A 10,726-nucleotide genomic window follows, 5' to 3' on the forward strand; every position below is an offset into this window, starting at 1 on the left:
TTCATAATGATATGATTTTTTGTTCTTTGATACTTTCCTGATTTTAAATCATGTAATATTCTCTTTGTCATTTTGTACAACTGTCTCTTGATCTGTGTACAAGTTCCTCATGAGCACAACAAAGTGTTCTGGAATCCCAATTCTTCTTAAGGTGATCCATAATTTGTTATTACCCACACAGTCAAATACCTTGGCATAGTTAATAAAACACAAGTAAACATCATTTTGGTATCTGCTTTCAAACAAGATCCATCTGACATAAGCAATGAAATCCCTTATTTCACCTTCTCTGCTGAATCTGGTCTGAACCGCTGGTAGTTGCCTGCCAATGTACTGCTGCAATGTACAGTTTGATAATCTTCAGCAAAATTTTACTTGCATGTGATATTGATTGTGGTAGTCACATAATCTTGGGTCAACTTGAAGATATTAAAGTGAAAGGGTAGCTCCCGCCGCCGCCCGCCCATCCTTGCTCGCTCGCGCTCCCCGCCCGCCATCAGCAGTCCACCATCTTCCCTTGGTTCTCTCAGTAGTCCACCACCGCCTCTTCAGCAACCCGCCAGCGTCTCTGAGCTCGCGATTTGCTTAGCAGCGTCTTAGGCCCAGACAGGCTGGTCTCAGAGTCGCCGCCAGAGTGCCTTTCATCTGAGAAGTTCAAGGTACTTTGTAGAACTTCTGCCGCACAGACTGCACATCTTGCAGCACATTTGTGAGTGATGGCTGCCATCAGGAAGAAACAAAAACTGGTGATTGTTGGTGATGGAGCTTGCTCATAGTGTTCAGCAAGGATCACTTCCCCGAGGTGTACTGCCCACGGTGTTTGAGAACTATGTAGCAGATATTGAAGTAGACGGAAAGCAGGTGGAGCTGGCTTTGTGGGATCCAGCTGGGCAGGAAGATTATGACCGTCTGAGGCCCCTCCCCTACCCGAACACTGATGTTATACTGATGTGCTTCTCCATCGACAGCCCCAATAGTTTAGAAAACATCCCAGAGAAATGGACCCCGGAAGTCAAGCATTTCTGTCCCAATGTGCCCATCATCTTGGTTGGGAGCAAGAAGGGTCTTCGGAATGATGAGCACACAAGGCGGGAGCTAGCCAAGGTGAAGCAGGAGCCGGTCAAGCCCGAAGAAGGCAGGGACATAGCCAACAGGATTGGTGCTTTTGGCTACATGGAGTGTTCCGCAAAGACCAAAGACGGCGTGAGGGAGGTGTTTGAGATGGCCACGAGGGCGGCCTTGCAGGCCAGGCACGGGAAAAAGAAATCTGGGTGCCTTGTCTTGTGAGACCTCGCTGCAAGCACAACCCCATGCGGTTAATTGTGAAGTGCTGTTTATTAATCTTAGTGTATGATTACTGGCCTTTTTCATTTATCTATCATTTACCTAAGATTACAAATCAGAAGTCATCTTGCTACCAGCATTTAGAAGCCAGACATGATTCTTAATGACGTCCACCCCTCTGGCCCAGCAGGGCCCCTGACACCATGCTGACAGCCCTCCTCTGCGCTCCGCCTGACACACCAGGCGCCAATCCAAGGACTTTCTTAACTTCTTGCTTCTTTCTAGAAAGAGAAAAAGGTGGTAACTTTGTGAATTAGGCTGTAACTACTTTATAACTAACATGTCCTGCCTCTGACCTGTCAGCTGCGAGACCTCTGGTGAGTCCCCACTTCAGAACTCTCCCTCCTAAATGGGTTTCATGGGCATGTCTCTGAAGTGGACCTCCAGCTTTCTGAGCATGTGCTCAGCCAGAAAGGCCCACGTCCATGCAGCTGTGGCAAAGTTACACTTCTGTGGTTTCATGTTAGTTACCTTATAGTTACTGTGGAATTAGTGCCACTTAATGTATGTTACCCAAAATAAATATATCTACCCCAGACTAGATGTAGTATTTTTTGCATAATTGTATTTCCTAATACTGATATTTGTCATCTCCGCAGAAAGTGTATTGGTTTTTTAAAAAAGAAAGTGTATTTGAAAATAAAGTCAGATGGAAACTTCCTTTTAAAAATTCCCGTTTTGTCAGTTTCTCTGATAAAAGATGGCCACGTGACCCCTTTTCAGCCCCGTAATAACCTCCCAGTACCTTCCCCCACCCCAAACTCTGAGCTGGGCTAAGTATATAGGATTTTGGTTCCACGCCTGAGGCAATTAGACACTTTGGAAGGTGGCTTAACCTGTCTCACTGGACTGCAGGGCCTGGCTCCGCTTCACAGTGCTCCCTCTCCTCACTGCATCCAGCTTCCCTCCCAGAGGAGCTGCCAGGCCTTGGGTGGCACTTGGGTTTCTCCTCTCCAGCTGACTAAACCTTTTTACTGTACCAAGTCAATTTTTTCCAACTACTAATAGAATAAAGGCAGTTTTCTAAAAAAAAAAAAAAAAAAAAGCGAAAGGGTGGAGTCTAGCCTGTCAGGTCACAGTCTGATGCCTCCTTATGGGCATGGCCTTCTCATGCAGATTCTAGGAGCTTGCTCTTTTCCTCCCTGGAGGCAGGATCTACGCACACTCTTTCTCTGCTTCACCTTCCTGTGGTGGAGCCACACTCAGAGAGCTGGAGTAGCCAGACTGAGATGCTTCCACCACCACTGGATCCACCAGACTTTTCACCCACTGGCCTGTGATCTTCCTGCATTCGGCATCATTGCATGTGTTGGGTGAGTCTGAAGAGGAACTTATGGACTAGTATCGGATATATGGGCTAACATTAGAATTTAGAACTTGACCTGGACTGGGCTGGAGTTGTTTTCTCGATGTACAATTGCTCTAGGATATAAAGCTCTCGCTTACACATATATGAGTGTCTCTGGATTTGTTTCTCTAGTCAACCGAGTCTAACACAATGATATTGTTATGTAATATGAGCATTCTATTGGGTAACCTTTCTTTGGAATGGGTACAAATATAGATCTCTTCCAGTTAGTTAGTGAAGTCATTGTCTTCCAGATTTCCTGACATAAACTAGTGAGTGCTTCTAGTACTTCAAGTGGTTGAAACATTTCAATGGGTGTTCCATCAGTTCCTGGTGCATTGTTTGTGGCTAATGTTTTCAGTGCAGCCTAAACTACTTTCTTTAGCACCATTAGTTTTTGCTCATATACTACCACCTGAACAGGTGGAATGTCAACGAGTTCTTTTGGTACAGTGACAATGTTTATTCTTTCCATCTTCTTTTGATGCTTCTTGCATCATTCAATATTTTGCTCATAGAATTTTTCAAAATTGCAACTCAAGGTTTGAATTTTTCTTTAATTCTTTCAGTTTTATATATGCTGCATTTGTTCTTCCTCTTTGGTTTTCTAACTCCAGGTCTTTGCACGTTTCATTATAATCTTTCACTTTGTCTTCTTGAGCTGCACTTTGAAAGTTTCTGTTCAGCTCTTCGACTTCATCATATTCTTTCTTGTGTCTTAGCTACTCTACCATTAAGAGCAAATTTCAGAGTCTCTTATGACATCCACTTTGATCTTTTCTTCTTTCCTGTCTCTATAATGACCCTTTGCTGTCTTCATGTATGAAGTTTGTGATGTCATCCCATAGCTCATCAGGTCTTCTGTCAATTGTGTTCCATGTGCTAAATCTTTGAACTCAAGGTAATATTTTGGCTCTCATAGACTTCCTTTCATTTTCTTCAGGTTCAACTTGAACTTACATAGGAGCAATTGATGTTCTGTTCCACAATCAACCCCTAGTTTCATTTTAGGTGCTGATACTGAGCTACTCCATGACCTCTTTCCACAGTTGTAGCCAATTTGAGTTCTGTGTGTTCCGTATGGAGAAGTCTAAATATATGGTCACCTTTTGTGTTGCTGAAAAAAGGTATTTGGGATGAAGTTGTTGGTCTTGCAAGATTCTATCATATGATCTCTGGATTTGTTTCTATCACCAAGATTTTAGAACTACTGTTTCTTCTTTGTTTCTGAGACTATAAAGTGTTATAGTCTCAGAAGCCCATAGATGTAGTTCTTCCCTGCCTTCTATGGCCACTTTGAGTTGGAATAGACTCTCTGGAAATTTTTCTTTTGGTATTTCATTGAAAAATATGCTTAACAAAACCTCTTGTAAATGTTAAAACCTCTTGTTAAAGAGCAAGTATGTTACTTTGAGAACTATGGTGGTCCTGACGCAATCCATGGCATTTTCAATCAATTCATATGCATGTGAAAGCTAGACAATGAGTAAGGAAGTGCAGTACGTGGCAACGGATGACCATATCTGACCTCCTTTGCCTCCCCCATTTGCATGAGCCAGGGATCAGATATGCCTTTACCTTCCATCTTTCTTTACTCTATTTTGACAACAACTGCTCCTCCCATGGTACTCTACTGGGGCTGATCATTCACTTTAATGGCCACACAGAACTCCCCCAAAATACTCATGGTTAAGGGAGTCTATTAGGGTAGTTACTAGGTTATCACAAGTCAGGATCTGCAAACAGTAAGGATACAGTCATTGGTTTCTCCAGCCAGCAGCCAAGTCTCTCTCTGGTTCTCAGCCTCTCAGACATCTGCTCCTTTGGCCTTTGCCACAATAGGTCTAGGGCCAGATGAGGAGAAGATACCCCACCATCTCAGTGCTGCTCCTCTGAGTTTCCAAGCTGCAGCCTGCGATGCATCTGGTCTGGGCTGCCACGCTCATTTCAGACAAAGATCTTGGAAGTGTTCTTCCAATGGTTCTTGAGGGTTCTCTCTGCTGCTTCTAAGATGGCTCATCCCTATGGTAACAAAAACTGACCAATCCCTTCTGTGTTATACATGATCTGTTTGCATAGTTCCACCCAATAATTTAGTGGGAATGACAGAGACGTGCATAGAGGAGCCATATTAAGAAATGTTATCTTACCACATAAAGGCAGAGGAAGAATGGATGCATTTAAATTATGGTGTTGGTGAAGAAGGTCTCATGGCCTGCCAGAAGAACAAACAAATCTGTTTTGGAGGAAATACATACTTAATATTCCTTATGGGGTAACATAATTTCATGTGTACTTTGGACATGTTATCAGAACGACCAATCCCTGGGAAAAAGATATCATGCTTGGTAAAGTGGAGGGTCAATGAGAAAGAGGAAGACCTTCAACGAGATGTAACTGAGTGACTGAACTAGGGGCTCAAAGATAACAACAATTGTATGGATGGTACAGAATCAACTGATTTGTTCTATTGTACATAGAGTCCCTGTGAATTGGAACGGACTCAATAGCACTTAACAAAAACAACAACAATTTAGGCGCTGCTATATATACAATATATATTCTCTGTCATTCCGTTGTACTTTGATGGCTTGTATATTGCTATGATGCTGGCAGCTATGTCACTGGTATTTCATATACCAGCAGGATCACCCAAAGTGAACAAGCATCAGCAGAGATTCTGGATGAAGAAAAGACTACGAACAAGTAATAGACTATCCACTTCAAAGGACTCAGCCACTGAAAACCTTATGGACAGTGGTGAAACATTGGCAGATACAGAAAACCTAATCAAAAGCAGCAGAATGTTGTCAGAGATAGGGCCATAAAATGAGCCCCTAAGATTGGACGGCTCGCAACATGTTCCTAAAGAGCTCCCTTCTCATTGATGTCGGCAGAGCATATCATTCTTGAGTGGAGCCTTTGGGGCCTTCATTTGCTGACGAGGCATCAATCAAAATGAGAAGAAACAGCTTCAAACATCGATTAATAATCTGAACTTGGAATGCATGAAGTAGGAAGCTAAGAAGATTTTAAGTCATTAAGAATGAAATGGAACACATCAAGATTAATATTCTAGGCATCAGTGAGCTGAAATGGACTGGTATTGACCATGTTGAATCATAAAATCATATGGTTTACTCTGCCAGGAATGAGAGAGTCAAGAGCAATAGTGTCACATTCATCATCAAAAAAGGACATTTCACGGTCTATCTTAAAGTGTAATGCTGTCTGTGATAGGATAATACCTATTCATATAAAAAGAAACCCAGTCAATATAATTATCCTTCAAATTTATGCACAAATTAATAAAGCCATGATGCAGAAATGGAAGAATTCTACCAATGCCTTCAGTTTGAACTGATCACACATATAATCAAGATGTATTGATAATTATGGCAATTGGAATGCAAAAGCTGTAAATAAATAGGAAGGAACAGGATCTGGTATGATGGAATTTTTCAGGGCCAACGACTTCTTCATTAAAATACTTTTTTTTTTCAAGAACACTAAAGGTAACTATTTATATGGGCTTATGCAGATAGAATACATAGAAATCAAATTGACTACATCTGTGGGAAGACATGATGGAAAAAGCTCAGTATCACTAGCTGAAATCAGGCCAGGGGCTGACTGTGGAACAGAATATCAATTGCTCCTATGTAAGTTCAGGTTGAAGCTGAAGAAAATGAAAAGAAGTCCACGAGAGGCAAAATAAGACCTTGAGTTTATCCCAGCTGAATTTTGAAAATATCTCAAGAACAGATTCGATGCACTGAAGATTAATGACCAAAAGCATCATGAGCCGTGGGAATGACAGCAAGAACATCATACATGAAGAAAGCAAATGGCAAATTAAAAGACAGGTAAGAAAGAAAAGTGGATACCAAAAGAGACTCTGAATCTTATTCTTAATAGTAGAGAATGGAAGAGATGATGATGTCAAAGAGCTAAACAGAAACTTTCAAAGGACAGTTCGAGAGGATAAAGCAAATTATTATAATGAAATGTACAAAGAACCAGAGTCAGAAAACCAAAAAGGAAGAATACATTCGGCATATATAAGCTGAAAAAACTCAAGAAAAATGTCAAGCCTCGAGCTAAAATATACAAAGATTCTATGGGCAAAATATTGAGGAATACAGGAAGCATAAAAAGATGGAGAGAGTGGCGATCCTGGGAGGGTGCAGAGAGGGTGGGGTGGAAAGGAGGAACCTCTTACAGGGATCTACATATAACCTCCTCCCTGGGAACAGACAACAAAAAAGTGGGTGAAGGGAGACCTCAGACAGTGTAAGACATGGGGAGAGCGGGGAGGGAGGGGAAAATGAGGAGTTGATGCCAGGGGCTTAAGTGGAGAGCAACTGTTTTGAGAATGATGAAGGCAACAAATGTACAAATGTGCTTTACACAATTGATGTATGTAAGGATTGTGATAAGAGTTGTATGAGCCTCCAATAAAATGATTTAAAAAAACAGAAAAAAAGAAGATGGAAAGAATACACAGAGTCACTGTACCAAAAAGAACTAGTTGACTTTCCACCAATTAGGGAGGTAGCATATGAGGAAGAACCAGTGGGGCCGAAGGAAGTTCAAGCTGCGCTAAATGCATTAGCCAACATCAAAGTTCCAGGAATTAATGGAATACCCACTGAAATGTTTCAGCAAGCTGAAGAAGCACTGAAAGCACTTACTTGTGTATGCCAAAAATTTGGAAGACAGCTACTTGGCCAATTGACTGGAAGGGATCCATATTTGTATTCATCATTTCAAAGAAGGGTAACCCAACAGAGTGCATAAATTATAAAACAATATCATTCATAATACATTCAAGTAAAATTTTGCTGAAGATCATCCAACAACTTTTGTAGCAGTTTATTGACAGGGAGCTGCCAGAAATTCAGGAGAGATTCAGAAGAGAAGGTGAAAGAAAGGATTTCATTGCTGAAATCTTGGTTGAAAGCAGAGAACACCGGAGAGATGTTTACTTGTTTTTTTTTGATTGACTATGTAAAAAGTATTTGTGTTGTTGTTGTTGTTGTCTACATGTTGTCTAATTTGTCTGTATTGTCTCATTGTTGTTGTTAGGTGCCATTGAGATGGTTCCGACTCATAGTGACCCTATGTACAACCGAAGTAAACATCGCCTGGTCCCATGCCACACTCAAAACTGTTCTTCTGTTTTAGTCAATTGTTGCAGTCACTGTGTCAACCAAGCCTGTCAAGGGCTTTTCTCTTTTTCATTTTCCTTCTACTTTACCAAGCATGATATCCTTCTTCAAGGACTGGTCACTTCTAAACACATGTCCAAAGTACATGTTATCAGTACGAAGTCCTGATTATGGAGACGAAGTATCGCCATCCTTGTCTCTAAGGAGCATTCTGTCTGTATTTCTTTTAATACAGATTTGTTTGTTCTTTTGCCAGTCCAACAGAACTTCCAATATTTTTTGCCAGCACCATAATTGAAATATTTCTATTCCTTTTGTCTTTCTTATTCAATGTCCAACTTTCACATGCATATGATGCAATGGAAAAATACCAGTGGCTTCGGTCAGGTGCACCTTAGATCTCCAAGAAACATGGTTGCTCTTCAACACTTTTAAAGAGATCTTGCGCAGCGAATTTACACATTGCAATATGGTTTTTCTTGACCACTGCTTCCATGAGCATTGATTGTAGATCCAAGCAAGAGAAACTCTTTGACAACTTAAATCTTTTGTTCTTCCTTACTTGAGTTGTAATCCATCCTAAAGGCTTCAACCCTTCATCTTCATCAGCAGGTGCTTCAAGTCCTCCTCACTTTCAGGAAGCAAGGTTGTGTCAGCTGCATACTGAAGGGTGTTAATAAGCCTTCCTCCAATCCTGATGCCACACTCTTCTTCATGTAATCCAGCTTCTCTGATGATTTGCTCAGCAGACAGGCTGAATAAATGTGGTGAGAAGATCCAACCTCGCACACACCTTTCTTGATTTTAAAACTTGAAGTATTCCCTTGTTCTGTTCACACAACTGCCTCTTGATCCATGTACAAGTTCTACACAAACACAATGAAATGTTTTGGAATTCCTGTTCTTTTCAAGATTATCCATAGTTTGTTATGGTCCACACAGTTGACAGGCTTGGAACAGTCAATAAAACACAAGAAGACATCTTTCTGGTATTCTCTGCTTTCGGCTAAGATTCAGCTGACATCAGCAATTATATCCCTTTTCAGAATGCAGGCTCAGTCTCTGGAAGCTCCCTGTTTACTGTTATTCATAACAAACTATGAATAGTCTTGAAGGACTTGAAACACTTTTTGATAAAGATCACGGAGTGCAGCCTTCAGTATACATTACAGCTCAATGTAAAGAAGACCCAAATCCTCACATCTGGACCAATAGGGAGCATCATCATAAGTGGAGAAAAGATCCAAGTTGTCAAAAATTTCTTCTTACTTTGAACCACAATGCACGCTCATGGTAGGAACAGTAAACAGGCCAAACGACGCACTGCATTGGGTAAATCTGCTGTACAATGGGATTAAATGTAAGAATCATTGTGAGGATGGAACAGGATCAGGCAGTGTTTCCTCCTGTTGCACATAGGGTCAGTATCTGAACTGACTCCATGGCACCGAACAACATACACAAATGTACATATACCCTTTCCTCCTGTAGCTGTGCTTCTCAACCTTCCTCACACCGTGACCCTTTCATACAGTTCCCCAGGCTGTGGTGACCCCCCCCCCAACCATCAAATTATTTTCGTTGCTACTTCATCACTGTCATTTTGCTACTGTTATGAATTGGCCAAATCCTGTGAAAGCATCGCTCAACCCCCAAAGGGGTCGCGACCCACAGGTTGAGAACCGCTGCTCTAAAGAATCTTGTGCTTCTTAATTTATACAACATCAAAATGGCAGTGTTGATATCCTCAAGAGACTGAAATCATGTTCCTCTTTAATATTCTTTGAGTTTGGGAAACTTAAAAATGGGGTTGGGGCAAAATCATGTATATAGAGTGTATGGCGGAAGGTTTGCCAACAGCCTGTCCTATCCTCAAAGAATGAGGAGGTGCATTTCTGTGATGGAAACGGTTTCAGTTTTATTAAAACTTTTTCCTAATAAGCTTCTGTGATCATCCTGTGTCCTTCAAGCAAATCTTTATTGAGTGTAACTGGTTTAGCAAATCCATTCAAAGTCCACTGTTGTGAGTAGACCTGTTTTGAAAGCATCCTAATGAGACTGAAAGAACTTGTCAGCAGCCATCCACTGATTGCAGACACATGTTTAAATATGATTTGTTTAAAATAAACCCATGCATATGTGAATTAAACCATACTCCTGTGAAGAGTTATAGTCTCAGAAACCCACAGGGGCAGTGCTATCCTGTCCTATAGGTTTGCTATGAGTCACCATAGACTCAGTGGCAGTGAGTTTGGTATTTGGGTTGTTTTTTTGAGCAATACATTCCTAAGCTTCATCCCCAGAAATTCTTATTGAAGGGATTTTGGGTGACACCCAGATAATCTGCATTTTCCAAAGGTTTCACATAGTCCTTCAATTACTACTTTCCCCCTAATTTTTAGACAATTACAAGCACTATTCCTCTAGTCTGGAATGCTGGGAATACACACACATACATATAATCTGTATATATAATATGTATACCTACATAATATATATACACATATGTATATAATACAAACACACATATAAAATCTGTCCAAGACCTCTCATATGAAACCTAGATTGACAGATGTTGATCCAAGTGTCTATCAGACGTACCCACTCTTTATGTTTTTTTCTCCATCAAACATAATGGAGAGCAAAGGGAGGTTGCTATTTTATTTAGGGAAGTTATAGAAAGGTAATATTTAAGCTGGGTATCAAACAAAAGTAGAGAACATATGCTATATGGGGCCAGCATCTACCTGATGAAGGGAACGGGAAATTCAAATTCCTGAGGTCAGAATGTGATTGCTATGTGCTAGGAAAAACAAGGAGGCCAGCATTCTTGGACTGGAAGAAGTAAACGAAACTGGTTGGT

General features: G+C 41.0%; 1 pseudogene; it reads left to right on the forward strand.

Moving 5' to 3' along the window:
* The first annotated feature begins 628 nt into the window (after positions 1-628).
* On the forward strand, positions 629-1,357 carry LOC101642539 (annotated as a pseudogene).
* The last annotated feature ends 9,369 nt before the right edge of the window (positions 1,358-10,726 follow it).

Source organism: Echinops telfairi, unplaced genomic scaffold (assembly GCF_000313985.2).
Source record: "Echinops telfairi isolate 266 unplaced genomic scaffold, ASM31398v2 ScPeMD7_7472;HRSCAF=8510, whole genome shotgun sequence".
Taxonomy (NCBI): domain Eukaryota; kingdom Metazoa; phylum Chordata; class Mammalia; order Afrosoricida; family Tenrecidae; genus Echinops; species Echinops telfairi.